The following is a 17055-nucleotide window of genomic DNA, read 5'->3' on the forward strand; positions in this document are numbered from 1 at the left end:
TTGAAGGATTTGGTGAACGAGATTCTGAAGAGGCGTTTTCGGAATGAGCATTCACGAAGGCATTTCCCTTCTTTGTTGTGCGACTCTCACTCCGGATTGGTCTGGAGTTTACTATGTTTGGGATTGTAACTGCAGTAGCAGCTTCAGCGAGGGAGTATATCCAAGGGAGTATATCCGGGGGGAGTGTTGAGTACACCCTGATGTACCTGCGCGCCTCTCTATCCAATCTAGCCTCTTTAATTATTACATACACCAATCTACGCTGGTAGCGTATGATACCTTCTTACCTAAAGAGGGATATAGAACGTCATCATTCAACGGTATTGGGGACAAAGAAAACGTTGTTACCGTGAAAACCACAACATCATTCTAGTGCTACATTAATTTCCCTAATTTCATTACTTATCACCTATTATGTACATTTAAACCAATTTGAAATTGTGCTATTTAACTATAATTCACTTAAGGTAATAGTGTTTCTATGAACTACGTGGAAGTTATTGCTAAATTAATGAAATCTTATCTACAGTGTCGCCTTAAGCCTACAAAGTGCATTACCATAACCCTAAATCTATTCACATTGAGAACCTACATGCAAAGGTAAATTTAAACACTTAAAATACTATTGAAATACTTAAACTAAGACTGAATATTACTACTTATAATGAATAATGTTTGGTAACAGGCTAGAAGATCGAAGCTCAAAGCTCGCATGATCACTGAAACATTATCCAATAGCGCACAACGGGACTAAACGTAAGTCACAATGGACAAACATATATTGCAAAAATACTAAATGGACATTTATTAATTAAGGTAAAAACATGTAAACTAACATGAACATGCATGACATCCATTACAGGAATTTAATAATAGCCACATTTAAACGTAAATCCTACGTGTCCGGTCGTTTGTGGTATTATTATCTTGGAAATAAACCCTGTGCAGTTTTACGTTGGGCAAATTCCCAACATTTTATTAAATTCGTTTATATTAACGAATCGGTCAATTCGGTCATGTCGAGCCGCGGCCGGTCAAATAAAGGCAGTAATGCCGGTGGGGGTGATAGTGATGCGAATGGTGGTGCAACTAATGGTGCGATTGGTGGCATAACTGAAGGTGGTGCAACTGGTGGTTTAAGGGTGGTGGTCACCGACGAAACCGTGGAACCGGAAGCATCATTTCCCGGTCAATCGTGTAGAGTTTGCCGTCGAGAGGACAACGAACAAATGGTGAGGTGTGATAAGTGTCTCAAGTGGTTTCACTTTATCTGCGTGGGAGTCACCCAAGCCATCGAAGACGTTCCGTGGAGCTGTGCTGGCTGCGAGAGCTCAACACAAAATGCCAATTTGCAGTTGAATCCAGCCGGCGTTGCTGCTTCTCACGGAGGTACCAAGAAGAAATCAACCGTTGCAGAGGACAATACCGCTTCAACGCATCTTCAGCCAAGCGGCCAGGTAACTCCAAAAACCTCAAACACGATCAAACCAAGCCAAACGAAGCCGAAGAAGACCACCAAGAAGCTCTCTAAGGATAAGTCTCCGATGTTGGAGTCGGTACCTCCGAAGGACGGGCATTCCCAGATGGACCGCTACAAGTTTCCGTCAAAGAATATTGAGCCAGCGCTGGAAGTCGGTGAGCAACAGTATTATAGCATCAAGTATCCATCGAAGATCGTTGAGCCACCGGTTCGAAAGGCTAATTCTGTGTCATCTCATACGTCAAGTCATGCGTCCAGTAGATCGTCGCAATCTATCGCCAAGCTGAAGCTGCAGAAGTTGGAGGAAGAACGAATTCTTAATTCGAAGAAGTTGGAGCAAGAACGCCTCTACTTGGAGGAGAAATATAGACTTCTGGAACAGATGGCTAGTGAAAGCGGATCAGATGTGCACAGCCAGTCAGACGTCGTAAGCAGATGGCTCCCTAGAGCAGAATCGAGTCAACGGTCGTTTGTTCCTGAACCCGTCCACCTCGCTGCCAATTCCGTCGTCAACCTTCGACCCAGAGCAGGCGAAGAAGCGCTCCGTAGCGCGCAGCGTGAATTACCGCAGTATCAGCCTGCTGCCAATCAAGCCTTCGAAGACGAACACCGTAGTGGCGTCCGAGAAGTTCCGCAGCATGCTAGTTGCCTACCGGAGTATGATGAAGATCGCTGTCCGTTAACCAAGAAGCAGCTAGCGGCGCGACAGGCCGTTTCCAAGGATCTGCCCCCGTTTTCCGGCAACCCCGAGGATTGGCCTCTATTCATAGCGACATTCAACAACACGACGGCCATGTGCGGCTTCACAAACGACGAGAACATCTTCCGATTGCAGAAAAGTCTGAAAGGACGTGCCTTCGAAGCAGTGAAGAGCCGATTAGTTCATCCTGCCAACGTTCCCGGCGTGCTGAAGACTTTGAAGATGATGTTCGGGCAGCCAGAAGCCATTGTTCATACGCTGATCGAAAAAATCCACGCTTTGCCGGCCATTAGAGAAGACAGACTGGAAACTCTGGTGGATTTCGCCGTCAGTATCGAGAACTTCTGCGCGACTGTGGATGCCTGCGGCTTGGATGAATACCTGTACAACTCTACTCTCCTGCATCAGCTAGTTAGCAAGCTACCACCAACTATCAAGCTGAATTGGGCACAGTACAGGATCGCACTTCCGGGAGTCAATTTAGCGTCGTTTAGCACTTGGATATACTCCCTCGCTGAAGCTGCTAGTGCGTTTCTTCGTTGGACACATTTCCAACAAGTGTGATCTGTAAGCATTTTAAAGATTTTGTTTACAGTAAGGCCGAATCAAATTTTTTAAGAATTTCAAAATCAATTTCAAGCTTACTGATGGAATCTTTTCCAGATTTTTGTTGATATATTTTCCAGTTTTCTGTAAGAAGTGTTATCACCTTCCCGTTAAAACAAAATCTTCCTCCAGCTTTCGGTAGAAAGTTTCTTCCAGTTGGATGCGTTTCCAGCTTCCAGTGGAAAGTTTTTCCAGCTTTCAGTAAGAAGATTTTGCAGCTTCTGAAAGAGAGCTTTTACAGCTTCCAGTAGGAAGCCTTCCCAACTTCCAGCAAGATACTTTTGAATTTTTCAGAGGAAAACTTTTCCAGCTTCCGCTTTCAATAAGAAGCTTTCCAGAATTTTGTAGGAAGCTTTTCCGGCTTTTTGATGGAGGATTAACCAAAACGCTGGGAACTTTTACAGCGTTTTGTTGGAAGCTTTTTCAGCTATTTGCTGGAAGCTTTTCCAGCTGTCTGTTGAAAGCTTTTCCACATATTTGCAGTATGCTTTGCTAGCCTTTTGCTCAAATTTTTTCAGATTTTTTCAGAGGTTTTCCAACTTTTCGCTTTAAGCTTTTCCAGTTTTCTGCTGAAAGTTTATTCAGCTTTCTTCTGCAAACTTTACCAGCGTTCTGCTGGAAGCTTTTCCAGCTTTGAGCAAGAAGCTTTTCTGTCATTTTTTCCCAAGTTCAGCTGGAAGCTTTTCTAACGGTCTGCTGGAAGCTTTATCAACTTTTTTCAGGAAGCTTTTTCAGCTTCCTGCAGGAAGTTGTTTAAGTTTTTTGCTACAAACTTCTCCCATTTACAATTGGTATCTTTTGCATATTTGTTCTTGCAGCTTTTTCACCTCTATGCTGGACGCTCTTCCAACTTTCTGCTAGAAGCATTCCCAGTTGTCTTCTGAAAGCTTTTCCAGATTTTGGAAGTTTTTGACAGCTAACTGCTGGAAGTTTTTCCATTTTCTGCTGGTAGCTTTTCAGCTGTCTGCTGAAAGCTTTTCCAGCTTCCTGCTGGAATGTTTTCCAGTTTTCTGTTGGTAGCTTTCCAGCTTTCTGCTGAAAGCTATTCCAGCTTTTTGTTGAAAGCTTTTCCAGCTTTTTTGATGGACGCTTTTCCAGCTTTCTGCTGAGAGTTTTTTACAGCCTAATGCTAGAAATTTTTCAAGCTTTCTGCTAAAAGCTTTTCCAGCTCTCTCCTGGATGCTTTTTCAGCTCTCTGCTGGAAACTGTTTCAGATTTTTGCTAGAAACTTTTCCAGATTTCTGGCGAAGGCTTTCGCAGCTTTTTGCTGGAAGCTTCTGCATTTTCAACTTTTCCAGCCTTTTGCTTGAAGCTTTTCCAGCTTTCTGTTGAAAACTTTGATAGTTTTCTGCTAGAAACTATTCCAGATTTCTGCTGGAAGCTTACAGATTTTTCTAGAAAGTTTTCCAGAATTTTGCTGGAAGCTTTTCCAGGTTTTTGCTAGAAGCTTTTCCTGCTTTCTGAAAAAAAAAATCAGCTTTCTGCTGGAACTTTTCCAGCTTTAGGATGGAAGCTTTTCCAGCTTTCGGTTGGAAGCCTATCCAGCATTCTGCTGGAAGCTTTTCCAGCTTTCTGCTGGAAGCATTTCCAGATTTCAGCTGGAAGCTTTTCCAGCTTTCTGCTGAAAGCATATCCAGCTTTTTGCTGGAAAAATTGGATGCTTATCCAGCATTTTGCTGGAAGCTTTTCCAGCTTTCTGCTGGAAGCTCTTCCAGCTTTTTGCTCGATGCTTCTCCAGCTTCCTGGCGGAAGTTTTCTCAGCTTTCTGATGAAAGCTTCTGAATTTTCAGCTTTTCGATGGAAACTTTTCCAGCCTTCTGCTGGAAGCTTTTCCAGGTATCTGCTGAAAACTTTTACAGTTTTCTGCGGGAAGCTTTTCCAGATTTCTGCTGGAAGCTTTTCCATCTTTTTGCTGAAAGCTTTTTCAGCTTTCTGCTGCAAGCTTTTCCAGCTTTCTGCTGGAAGCTTCTCCAGCTCTCTGCTGGAAGCTTTTCCAGCTTTCTGCTGGAAGTTTTGCCAGCTTTCTGCTGAAAGTTTTTCCAGCTTTCTGCTGGAAGCTTTTACAGCTTTCCGCTGGAAGCTTTTCCAGCTTTCTGCTGGAAGCTTTTTCAGCTTTCTACTGGCAGAATTTTCAGCTTTCTGCTGGAAGTTTTTTCAGCTTTCCGCTGGAAGCTTTTTCAGCTCTCAACTGGCAGCATTTTCGACTTTCTCCTGGAAACATTTTCAGCTTTCTGCTGGAAGCATTTTCAGCTTTCTGTTGGAGGCTTTTCTAGCTTTCCTGCTGGCAGCATTTTCAGCTTTCTGCTGGAAACATATTCAGCTTTCTGCTGGAAACATATTCAGCTTTCTGTTGTAAGCTTTTCCAGCTTTCTGCTGGTAACATTTTCAGCTTTCTGAAGGAAGCTGTTACAACTCTCTGTTAAAATATTTTTCAGCTTTCTTTTGGAAGATTTTCCAGCTTTTTGATGGAAGTTTTTCCGCTTTCTGCTGGAAGCTTTTCCAGCTTTTCGCTGGAAACTTTTTCATCTCTCTGGTTGAAGCAATTCCAGCACTCTATGGAAGCTTTCCTAGCTTTCTGCTGGCAGCATTTTCAGCTTTCTGCTAGAAACATTTTCAACTTTCTATTGGAAGCTTTTCCAGCTTTCTACTAGCAGCATTTTCGACTTTCACCTGGAAACATTTTCAGCTTTAGGATGGAAGCTTTTCCAGCTTTCGGTTGGAAGCCTTTCCAGCATTCTGCTGGAAGCTTTTCCAGCTTTCTGCTGGAAGCTTTTCCAGCTTTCTACTGGAAGCTTTTCCAGCTTTCTGCTGAAAGCATATCCAGCTTTTTGCTGGAAAAATTGGATGCTTATCCAGCATTCTGCTGGAAGCTTTTCCAGCTTTCTGCTGGAAGCTCTTCCAGCTTTTTGCTCGATGCTTTTCCAGCTTCCTGGCGGAAGCTTTCTCAGCTTTCTGATGAAAGCTTCTGCATTTTCAGCTTTTCAATGGAAACTTTTCCAGCCTTCTGCTGGAAGCTTTTCCAGGTATCTGCTGAAAACTTTTACAGTTTTCTGCGGGAAGCTTTTCCAGATTTCTGCTGGAAGCTTTTCCATCTTTTTGCTGGAAGCTTTTTCAGCTTTCTGCTGCAAGCTTTCCCAGCTTTCTGTGGAAGCTTCTCCAGCTCTTTGCTGGAAGCTTTTCCAGCTTTCTGCTGGAAGTTTTGCCAGCTTTCTGCTGAAAGTTTTTCCAGCTTTCTGCTGGAAGCTTTTCCAGCTTTCCGCTGGAAGCTTTTCCAGCTTTCTGCTGGAAGCTTTTTCAGCTTTCTACTGGCAGAATTTTCAGCTTTCTGCTGGAAGTTTTTTCAGCTTTCCGTTGGAAGCTTTTTCAGCTCTCAACTGGTAGCATTTTCGACTTTCTCCTGGAAACATTTTCAGCTTTCTGCTGGAAACATTTTTAGCTTTTTGTTGGAAGCTTTTCCAGCTTCCTGTTGGAGGCTTTTTTAGCTTTCCTGCTGGCAGCATTTCCAGCTTTCTGCTGAAAACATTTTCAGCTTTCTGCTAAAAGCTTTTCCAGCTTTCTGCTGGACGCTTTTCCAGCTTTCTGCTGGAAGCTTTCCCAGCTTTCAGATGGAATCTTTCCCAGCTTTCTACTGGAAGCATTTTTAGCTTTCTGCTGGAAACATATTTAGCTTTCTGCTGGAAACATATTCAGCTTTCTGTTGTAAGCTTTCAGATGGAAGCTTTCCCAGCTTGCTGCTGGCAGCATTTTCAGCTTTCTGCTGGAAACATTTTCAGCTTTTTGAAGGAAGCTGTTACAACTTTCTGTTAAAATATTTTTCAGCTTTCTTTTAGAAGCTTTTTCAGCTTTTTGATGGAAGTTTTTCCCGCTTTCTGCTGGAAGCATTGCCAGCTTTTCGCTGGAAACTTTTTCATCTCTCTGCTTGAAGCAATTCCAGCACTCTATTGGAAGCTTTCCCAGCTTTCTGCTGGCAGCATTTTCAGCTTTCTGCTTAAACATTTTCAGCTTTCTGTTGGAAGCTTTTCCAGTTTTTAACTGGCAGCATTTTCGACTTTCTCCTGGAAACATTTTCAGCTTTCTGTTGGAAACTTTTCCAGCTTTCTGCTGGAAACTTTTCTAGCTTTCCTGCTGGCTACATTTTCAGCTTTCTGCTGAAAACATTTTCCGCTTTCTGTTGGAAGCTTTTCCTGTTTTCTGCTACTTTTTTCTGAATTTTTTTCCAGATTTCCCATTTTTGAACTACTGGAAAAATTTCCAGCTTTTTCAGCTTTTTGCTGGAAACTTTTCCAGTGTTCTGCTGAAAGCTATTCCAGCTTCTTCTGGAAGCTCTTCTAGCTTTCTTCTGGAAGCTTTCTCAGCTTTATTATGGAAGCATTTCTAGCTTTCTGCTGGAAGCTTTCCCAAATTTCTGCTTGAAGCTATCAAAATTTTCTACTAAAAGTTTTTACAGCTTTCTATAGGACGCTTTTCCAGATTTCTGCAGGAAGCTTTTACAGTTTTCTGCAGAGATTTCAGATTAAAGTTTTCCCAGCTTCCTGCTGGAAGCATTTCTAGCTATCTGCTGGAAGCTTTTTATCTTACTTCTGAAAGCTTTTCCAGCTTTCTGTTGGGAGCATTAGTGGTCATATCTGCCGTAAACTGCAGAATACTCTGGAACAACTATCAAAATTTACAAGCGTGATCTATGAAGTTTATTTTATGATCTTTGGATATGCAAAAAAGGTCAGAGCAATATATTTCCTTCGTGTATGTGTTTTAGTGCCGTATTTAAGAGATGCTCTGAGCCATCCAAGAACTTCCTGGAATAAAGGTCTTTTGATCTACAAACCTAATAGTTCAAATAGTGACGAATACTGCTACAGTGCTTGCTCTTAGCAATTCAATAAAGGAGGCTGAAAGAAGTTATGAACTTAGAAAATTATGCGTGGTAAAAAATGTTTGTGAGCAATCTGGATCATACGAGAGTTTCATGAAATATCGGCCCTCAAATCTATGAGCATAATTTGAAACGTATTGAAGAATTTAGAACTAAGTCCATATCCATATATACAGTGGGATTCCGTTTTTAGCATGTTCCGCTTTTGGCACCCCTCGATTTTGGCAACAAAATGGATCCGTTTTTGGCAACATTTTTGAATACCATTAAAATTTGTATTTTTTGTAAATATTATCATATCTGTTGCTTTAGACCAGGGGTTTTCAGCCTTTTTGACTCGCGGAGCACTTTTTGAAATAAAATTGTTGCGCGGAGCACCTGCTTTTCATCACCACTCCGTTTGAATTCCGGATTTTTTTCAAGCCTTAATTGACCCTATAATTTCTATGAGAACGTTTAATTAAGATTCATGTTGGTCAGTCTTCCAATAATTTTGATTTTATTTTGAACTTTTAACTCTAGTTTAAAAATATTTGTTTCATTTATTATTATAGCTATTTTATTATAGACTGAATTTGTGACAATTAGCCATCTAAATTGAACTATAAATTTTGCGACCTGGAAATGGTACAATTGCTTTGGGTAGGAAATTTTCCGACTTTTGTTTTTAGTTCGAACAACTGAGCAATTCGAACAACTGAGCAAAATATTTTATTTTTTTCAACCCCTTATTAATTTGTTTGAATGGAATAACCACAAGTTCAACACTCACGGAAATACTTATAATCTTGATAAAACTCGAGGTACAACTACCTAAATTTACGCATGAACAAAACTTATTATTTCCAAAAACTTTCAACTTGAATAAGCTCCTTAATATAGAAAAATTAAACAGCATTCATACATTAGAAATGTTACAAAATGTTGATTCAAACTTCTTGCTACAAAGGTAATACCGATCAATTGAACCCCGGTTTACGTTTACATTTTACAGATTTTTGTCGATGAGGATGGGTATCCCGTTGATAATTTCAAACCCTGAAAGTTTTAAAATATTCTGTTGGAGAAAATTGAATTTCTTCAACTTGAAGGTTTGTTGTTTTTCAAGTTTAACTCAAGAATGATCAATTTTGCAGCTTAAATTGTCCTAAACAAAATATATTAAATATTTTCGACGGCAGGATATTTCTAATTTTCCATAAACAAAATGTTGGCGCAAATGCTGATTTTTTTCGTAAAAGCACCCAAGGTATATGAAAGTTCGATAATGTCTATATTTTGCCACCGTGGAAACTTTGTTTCGTCTTACACTACAACCACATAAACTTCATACAGTAAAGATGAATTAAAACTACCTCTAAATTTTCTGGACCACAAATCTAGCGAACAAAACTACGGCCTTCAATAAAAAAATTGATTATTTAGTCGCAATAATCAGTCATCATTGAAATTTACAGCAAGATCGTTCGTTTGTTTTCAAAATTTGTACTTATGAAAGTTTTGACTATGGCTTAGTTTGATATAATTAAAAGCGTATTTTAAAATAAAAAGTTGAGATGTTTCAAGGAATTCCTACAAATTTTTAAAACGATCGCGGAGCACCTGCCAAGGCTTCGCGGAGCACCAAGTGCTCCGCGGAGCACGATCTGAAAACCGCTGCTTTAGACATTTGAATAGCAGGTCAACTACCCATGGATTACATTCCAAAGCTCTATTTTCGTGGATATTCCCCCAAATCTCCAACTACTAAGAGCTCCAGTCCCGAGCAGAAGAAAATAACTACTGAATACCAAATTGAGGTATTCCATACCAGATAATTTCCAATACTACATACCTGAATGAGGTATGAATTAGCCCTGCATAAGAGGTAAAATACCTCAAATAATATCTCAAGCATGTTCTACGAACACCAAACTGATAACTAGATCAGGTATTGCAATACCTCAATAATACTTGATGGATTTTCATATAAAAATGAAATTTTTCAATTGTAGTTCAATACCTCCAGCAGGCCTCAATAGCTGTTTAATACCTCAATGAAGTATTTTTAATTGTTTTAAAGATTTTTTTCAATACCATTATAATACCAAATTGAGGTATTGACAACTGAACAATACCTAATTTTGGTATGATACCAAAAAATGGTATGCATAAGTTATTGGGGAGTTATTTGTTCCTCCTCGGGGTACGCGCTTATTGACTTCGAGATGGTCATTGGTAATGCATTCTCAATGACGTTTCATGAGGCCATTAATCTCACCCAGTACCTCAATTAAAGACCAATCTCTTTTTCTAGGCTTTCATACTGAGTGACCAGCCCACTTGAGTCTGCCAGAAGGTAATAAACGGATTTCAAATAGCTTGTTTGAACTAAGCACAAGATCTTTCTGCGTCAACTATTCAGAGCTACGTTCCCTCTTTGTTCGAGATTCTTTAAGACGTTAGATTTATTAATATATGATCCAGAATTCTATACAAGATTTCTAACTCAGGATATGGGTCTCAACTTAATTAAAAATTTTCTAACGAGCTGGGTCTATGAGTTGTCTAACTGTACCCTGAAGAATGCTTAGGAGATTCTTGATTCTTAGAGGACTTCTCATAAATTTTAACGGGATCTTGAGAATGTGTAATTGGTTATTGGGGATCATGCCCAAAATCAGACGATTCCTAATAAACTCTTAAGATTTATAGAGTGTCCTGTAAATTCCTAGCGAGGTAATGTGAATTTCTAGTAGTATTTTGAGTTTTTCTGTCGAAATCTTGGAGATTTTTAAGAGGTTTCCAAATGAATGTGAGGAGTACTAGGAGTAGCCTAAGAATAATAAACTTTTGAAAGTTTTTATTGGAGGCTTGAGAGTTTTCAGCAATGTCGCAGTGGAGTACCAAGATGTTAATTCCAATCAATATCCTTAGCGAGATCCAGGGAACTCTAGGCGAGATCCTACGGATTCCTAGAAAGATGCTTCAGATTCCTAGCGTTTTCCTGTAGATTCCTTACGATTCCTATCAGGCTCTTGAGGTTTTATTGCATGATCCTGTAGATTTCCGTCGATTTAATAAAGTATGATTGTGCTACTTTTCTCCGAATGTCGTTTCCCCGAATGTCATTTCCCCGAAAGACCCGTTTCCCCTAAAAGTGATGCAGTTCACAGAGGTACAAGAATAGTTTTTAGTGACAGGGTGCTGAACTAGACAGACCGATCAACATTCAAAAGAAGGAGATATTTGATCGTTCTAGAGACTAAACACATATTTCCAAGAATGCTGAGCACAGTAAAACTCGAAAGAATCGCCAATCAAATATAAAAGGGTGTAAATCCGATGACCGGTTCATCCACCACATTAAAATGCAACAATTAGTGACAATTATGAATACTATGAATGACAATTATGAAACTATAAATGAATGTAGTAAAAACTTTTCTGGGAACTGAGCTAGTCGGGGAACCGACACTCGGGGAAAAGTAGCGCAACGTAAAATACATATCAAGCTCAATTGAAACTCATTTCAACTAAAAATTTTAAGAAGGATCATGAGATGTAGTTGTTTATGTTTGCTTTTTTTGACTGCAATCAATCATTCATTAAGGAATGCTTTACTTTATCAGAAACATAAATTAAAGGAGAAAATTTTAACCTACTGAATAATGGTCAAATTGTATGCTGAAGCCTAGAAGTTAAACTGATTTTTCATGTTCAATAAATTAAAAAAAAAAATCTCATGCCGTTTTGTAAAACCCAGCGCTTTTGTTTTGTAATAATGTTTTTGTAAAAATACAGTAATAAATTATATTTTTTCGTTTTTTTCCACAGTTTCAAGAAAATGCCCAATTTTTGAATAAAGGTCACTTATGCGATTATTGATTTACATGGTCCACTTATACAAAAAGTGTATATAAAGCTTCTAAAAAATCATTGAAGTTGTTGTGGGGTAAAAAGTATGTACAACGTTTGCCACAATGACCATTACGGGCTATGGATTCGTAGTACAACCCTACGGAAAACTGCTTCGAAGTGAACCGTTTCGAAGTCTCGATGCCATATGGGCCATAAGGCTGATGTAATACTATTCTAATGATGTTTTGAAAACCAATAGTTGAAAATAAATTTTAAAATAAGGGTTCCGATTTAGGCACGATTCCGTTTTTGGTAACTAAAAAATATCGACATTGTTGCCAAAAACGGAATCCCAATGTATTTGAAGAATTTAACTGTGAATCTTGGCGAATACAAGTGCTAAGTCGTCCAACAACTGCCAGAAAGATATGCCATAAGATCTACAAGATCTACCTGCATAATAACTTTAAGTTGGATATGCAGTATTCGTCCAGTAGACTCATATAATAAAGTTGAGTTGAGGGTATGTGAAATAACTTAAAAAGATCCTTTGGACATTCCATAGAGTCTATGGAGGACCTAGAACATCTTATATGTAAATATTCCTTTTATCTCTATGAATGCTAAAGGGTCTCAATCATATTGAAAAACTATCGAAAAATTGATTATTCACCAGTAGACAGAAGGTGTTAACTCCAGGATGTTTTTGGATGAACCTGAACACCTCATTTCATTTATTTAGTTAACATCTACACAGATAACACTGAATCAACAATTTCACGCCACAATACTCGGTTCGTGGCCGCATCTCTCCATCCTCGGTTCTGCCCCACGCTCGCCAAATCGATACGCACTTGATCCGCCCACCTAGCTCGCTGCGCTCCACGCCTTCTTGTACCAACCGGATCCGAAGCGAACACCATCTTTGCAGGGTTGCTGTCCGGCATTCTTGCAACATGCCCTGCCCATCGTATCCTTCCAGCTTTGGCCACCTTCTGGATACTGGGTTCGCCGTAGAGTTGGACGAGCTCGTGGTTCATCCTTCGCCGCCACACACCGTTCTCCTGCACACCGCCGAAGATCGTCCTAAGCACCCGACGTTCAAAGACTCCAAGTGCTTGCAGGTCCTCCTCGAGCATCGTCCACGTTTCATGCCCGTAGAGGACTACCGGCCTTATGAGCGTTTTGTACATGGTACATTTGGTGCGGGCGTGAATCTTTTTTGACCGCAGCTTCTTCTGGAGGCCATAGTAGGCCCGACTTCCACTGATGATGCGCCTCCGTATTTCACGGCTAACGTTATTGTCAGCCGTCAGCAAGGATCCAAGGTAGACGAACTTGTCGACCACCTCGAACGTATCCCCGTCTATCGTAACACTGCTACCTAGGCGAGCCCTGTCGCGCTCGGCCCCACCAGCTAGCATGTACTTTGTCTTGGCCGCATTCACCACCAGTCCAACTTTTGCTGCCTCGCGTTTCAGGCGGGTGTACAGGTCTGCCACCATTCAAATGTTCGGCCGACGATGTCCATATCATCCGCGAAGCAAACAAATTGACTGGATCTCGTAAAAATCGTACCCCGGCTGTTAAGCCCGGCTCTCCGCATAACACCTTCTAGCGCAATATTGAACAACAGGCACGAAAGTCCATCACCTTGTCGTAGTCCACGGTGGGATCCAAACGAACTGGAGTGTTCGCCTGAAACCTTCACACAATTTTGCACACCTTCCATCGTTGCTCTTATCAGTCTCGTGAGCTTCCCGGGAAAGCTGTTCTCGTCCATGATTTTCCATTGCTCTACGCGGTCGATACTGTCGTATGCCGCCTTGAAATCGATGAAAAGGTGATGCGTTGGGACCTGGTATTCACGACATTTTTGGAGGATTTGCCGTACAGTAAAGATTTGGTCCGTTGTCGATCGGCCGTCAACGAAGCCGGCTTGATAACTTCCCACGAACTCGTTTACTACGGGTGACAAACGACGGAAGATTATCTGGGATAATACTTTGTAGGCCGCATTTAGAATGGTGATCGCTCGAAAGTTCTCACAGTCTAACTTGTCGCCTTTCTTGTAGATGGGGCAGATTACCCCTTCCTTCCACTCCTCCGGTAGCTGTTCTGTTTCCCAGATTGTGCCTATCAGCCGGTGCAGACAAATGGCCAGCCTTTCCGTACCCATCTTTATGAGTTCGGCTCCGATACCATCCTTACCAGCAGCTTTATTGTTCTTGAGCTGGTGAATGGCATCCTTAACCTCCCTCAAAGTGGGGGCTGGTTGGTTTCCATCTTCCGCAGTACTGACGAAGGCATTTCCTCCGTTGTCCCGTCCTTCATTGCCTGTGCTCTCAGCACCATTCAGGTGCTCGTCGAAGTGCTGCTTCCACCTTTCGATCACCTCACGCTCGTCCGTCAGAATGCTCCCATCCTTATCCCTGCACATCTCGGCTCGCGGCACGAAGCCGTTGCGGGATGCGTTGAGCTTCTGATAGAACCTACGCGTTTCCTGAGACCGGCACAGCTGTTCCATCTCCTCGCACTCCGTCTCCTCCAGGCGGCGTTTTTTCTCCCGAAAGAGGCGGGTCTGCTGTAGCAATTTCCGTTTATAGCGTTCCACGTTCTGCCGGGTCCCTTGCTGCAGCATGACCGCCCGCACTGCATTCTTCTCCTTCAAAACCTCCTGGCACTCCTCGTCGAACCAATCGTTCCGTCGACTCCGTCCCACGTACCCGACGTTGCTCTCAGCTGCATCGTTGATGGCTGCTTTTACTGTTCTCCAGCAGTCCTCAAGAGGGGCTTCGTCCAGCTCACCCTCTTCCGGTAATGCAGCCTCGAGTTGCTGCGCGTATGCCGCTGCGACATTCGGTTGCTTGAGCCGCTCTAGGTCATACCGGGGCGGCCGTCGGTACCGTACGTTGTTAACGACGGAGAGTTTTGGGCGCAGTTTGACCATCACCAGATAGTGGTCAGAGTCGATGTTAGCGCCACGATAGTTCCTGACGTCGATAATGTCGGAGAAGTGCCAACCATCAATCAGAACGTGGTCGATTTGCGATTCTGTCTGCTGTGGTGATCTCCAGGTGTATCGGTACGGAAGGCTGTGCTGGAAGTAGGTGCTACGAATGGCCATATTCTTGGAGGCGGCAAAATCAATTAGTCGTAGGCCGTTTTCGTTCGTCAGCCGGTGGGCGCTGAACTTTCCAATCGACGGTCTAAATTCCTCCTCCTGGCCAACCTGAGCGTTTAGATCTCCTATGATGATTTTGACGTCGTGGCTTGGGCAACTGTCGTACTCGCGTTCAAAATGCGCGTAAAAAGCGTCCTTATCATCATCAGTGCTTCCGGAGTGAGGGCTGTGCACGTTTATTATGCTGAAGTTGAAGAACAGGCCTTTGATCCTCAACTTGCACATTCTCTCATTGATCGGCCACCACCCAATCACGCGCCTCTGCATATCACCCATCACTATAAAAGCTGTTCCCAGCTCATGTGTATTGCCGCAGCTCTGATAGATGGTATGGTTACCTCTAAACGTTCGCACCATTGATTCCTTCCAACACACTTCCTGCAACGCTACGATGCCGAATCCACGGTCCTTCAGCACGTCGGCGAGTATGCGTGTGCTCCCGATGAAGTTGAGAGACTTACAGTTCCACGTACCGAGCTTCCAATCGCTAGTCCCTTTACGTCGCTGTGGTCTTCGCCGATTGTCCCGGTTCGTATTCTCTCGTTGATTATTCGTTGCTTCATTTTTTTACGGCTGGCTTGCAGGGCCTGACACCAACCCCCTAGATTTCCGGAGGACCATTCCCCCTAAATGTTCGGAGGACCATAGTGCGCAGTTTAGCTTAGAGTCCTTCTCTGGTACTCGGACGATGATCAGCCGCCCCTGACATGGGGAACAGACGCTGTTGTGAGCCGCTCCTAACATGGAGTACAGACGCTCAAGGTTTGCAGAAGCAAAAGCAAAAGCAAACCCCCCCCTTCCCTGTCAGCATACGACCAAAGTTCCCACCGGGGGTTGGTTACCCGATCTTCCCTAAGGTTACTCGTACCTCGGCCAGTACCGCGAGGAGGTAGGGATAGGAGTTGCTGGGCAAGAGGCTAAGGACCGCACAAAGGGGTCTATTTTATTCCTTCAGGTACGCGAGGTACCAATGGTACGCCATGCCCAGCCATTTACCAACCAACCTGAACACCTATTGTACTCATTAAATTACGAAAACGTGGATCGTGATAAAACAAATGATTTTCCAAAATATAACAATATATCGAAAAAAAAAATGTTCTTGTGCTTAGACATAATGAATAGATCTCGACTTGCGCATGTAGAATAATAGCGTTAGCGTAGTTATGGTATACTTCGTAGATTGGATACTACCTAAATTCATGTTTATTCTTTGATAGTCTCATTTAGACTACTTTCAGACACAAGGCTTGGGAGTTAACCTTGATCTAATCTGAAACAAGATTACCAAAGCCATGAACATCGCTATTCCCGGTCACGCCCAACTTAACCGTAACTTGGGATTCGGGAAGGAAATGTTGATGTAGCATTTACTCAATGAGAGGCCTCCGACTCTGTGACACCCTCATAAATGCTACGAAGTTGTGGGTTGGGAAAAGTATTAGGTCAGGATTCGCCTGAGAAGTGATGGCCCTAGAGCATTTGATGTTCAATTGCTTTCAATTTAATCTTGCGCATGTAGAATAATAGGCCTAAACTCTAAGGAGTTTTCGGAATACCTTAATGCTTTTTTTACTGTTTCATTTAGTTAAGGCTCAATCGCGTTTGATGCTTTACGGAGCAAAAATTAATTTTGTTGTATTTGTATACAATTTTATAACTTTTTAAGTGCCATGCACCCTGGCTGCTCGTGATAACAGGTGATAACTCGAGCTCAATTGTCACATATGTTTTAAGGATGAGCAGGGTAGGGAATAGGTATCGGGGTTCACTGTAGCTCATTCGGCAGGTAACTCGAGGCAACTCAATTGTCGTATCGTGATGTTGGTACCAACTTCTGCTAAGGAGTTTGACTGTCAGATGGCCACGAACATCATTCCAACAAAAAGGGGTCTACATACAAAGAAAAAAAAAATCTGGGAAAGAGAAGAAAATCGTAATTCAACATCATGTAGAAGAAATCGCGGTTGCCCAACACATCTCCAACTGAAAAATAGAGTTGGGCGCAAGGGTATCCAAAAGTTGCGTTCTGGAGGCGTCCATATCCGGGCATTTCCAAACTACGTAATCGATATCATCGTAACCGGAACCACAGCTGTTACAAGTATTGCTCATCGTGATGTTAATCCTGTGCAAATGTGCATCTAGCCCCACCACGCTCGCAAGGAAATTCTAGGGATTTTAACCCAGTTGGCTTTGCCAACCGTGAAGAAAGCTTTGACGTACTAAATGAAAAAAAAAATTATCGTGTAAAATTTTTTTATCATAAATCTCACCTTCCTCAGCGCCCACCTTTGCGAGAGAGTCCGCCTTCTCATTCCCATAAATTAAGCAATGTGAGAGGACTCATACAAAATTAATCTTTATAAAAT

General features: G+C 42.1%; 1 protein-coding gene and 1 long non-coding RNA gene across 3 annotated transcripts in view; one reads left to right on the plus strand and one right to left on the minus strand.

The window, feature by feature from the left end:
• Positions 1-17055, minus strand: part of LOC5575195 (beta-1-syntrophin) — a 756119-nt gene that overhangs the window by 208316 nt on the left and 530748 nt on the right. The window lies entirely within an intron of this gene.
• Positions 183-1173, plus strand: LOC110678875. Of its 2 annotated transcripts, XR_002502010.1 has the most exons (4): positions 183-467; positions 530-600; positions 686-756; positions 863-1173. It is a non-coding gene; the product is annotated as an uncharacterized LOC110678875 (long non-coding RNA). The 2 variants fall into 2 exon arrangements; XR_002502009.1 differs by having other exon boundaries at positions 686-1173.

Source organism: Aedes aegypti, chromosome 3, assembly GCF_002204515.2.
Source record: "Aedes aegypti strain LVP_AGWG chromosome 3, AaegL5.0 Primary Assembly, whole genome shotgun sequence".
In the NCBI taxonomy this organism is placed as follows: domain Eukaryota; kingdom Metazoa; phylum Arthropoda; class Insecta; order Diptera; family Culicidae; genus Aedes; species Aedes aegypti.